This window comes from Buceros rhinoceros, unplaced genomic scaffold (assembly GCF_000710305.1).
Source record: "Buceros rhinoceros silvestris isolate BGI_N320 unplaced genomic scaffold, ASM71030v1 scaffold37221, whole genome shotgun sequence".
Lineage (NCBI taxonomy): Eukaryota > Metazoa > Chordata > Aves > Bucerotiformes > Bucerotidae > Buceros > Buceros rhinoceros.
The window spans coordinates 1,706-2,695 of record NW_010395450.1 but is presented as its reverse complement, the minus strand read 5'-3'; the positions used below and the strand labels follow the sequence as shown (position 1 = coordinate 2,695).

The following is a 990-nucleotide window of genomic DNA, read 5'->3' as shown; positions in this document are numbered from 1 at the left end:
TGCAGACCCAGGTGCTACTGGGAGGACCAAGCCGCACAGATGGTCCTCTAGGAAAAAGGAGGCCGTGGAGTCATGGTGGGGTTGAGGACCCCGGGAGGTCTCTCAGCCATCCCCCCACTCAGGGCCTTGCCCAGGGGACCTGGGACCTTCTTCCAGGTGGTGCCTACAAAACCTCCCTGGTTCCTGCTCCAGGCTTTGACTGCTGTGGGGGTGGCGGTCACCTCTGGCAGCCTTTGAGGTGCTCTTAGGGTCTCTCTGCTTGTCTCCCACCCCTCAGAAGGTCCCATTGACCTGCCCCACGTGACCTCTGGAGATACAGAAGGACACCAGCAAGTATCTGCCCACCTCAGTGACATCACCTGCTGCACCCAGAAAGGTGACATTAACCTCGTCCCTTCTGTCTCCATGACATCTGACCTCCCCTGGTCTGATCCCACCAAGAGGTGCTTGAGGTGCCTCCACGGGGGGATCCATCCCACCCCGAGATGGTCCTTTGGACCCTGGGGACAGTTTGCCCTCAGGAGGGGTGAATTACGGAGGTGAAACACACAATGACGTGATGAAAGCTCGACCAGGTGAAGGCCCAGCTCAGCCTGTGACATTTTTGGCCCTTCCTGATGCTTTTAAAGATCCTAAAAAAGGGCTTGAATTGCATTGGACACGATCCAACGGCCGCACAAAGGTGTCCCTGGGTCCGGGGTGGGGTGTGGACAACGGCGTTGGAGCTCCTCAGAGTTCACCTATTGTCATGGGCTCATGGGTGAGGGCTGAGCAAAGAGCACGTGACATGAGGTTTCACCCGTAGCCACATCCTGAAACGACCTGCAAATATTGACTGAGCTCCCAGCACTGCTGCGGGGGAGGGACATCACCCCGTGGAGCTCCGCCGGCACCAGCTGCTTACCCAAAACATCACCCATGAGAAGGTCCCACCACCCTCCGGTGGTTTTGGGGTGGGCACCTCGAGCGTGAGCGCTGATGGGGTTCCCC

At 58.6% G+C, this 990-nt stretch overlaps 1 protein-coding gene across 1 annotated transcript in view; it reads right to left on the bottom strand.

The window, feature by feature from the left end:
• Positions 1-990, bottom strand: part of TRIM7 (tripartite motif containing 7) — a gene marked incomplete at its 5' end in the record, with an annotated part of 5,906 nt that overhangs the window by 3,215 nt on the left and 1,701 nt on the right. The gene's annotated exons all lie outside the window — the stretch shown is intronic.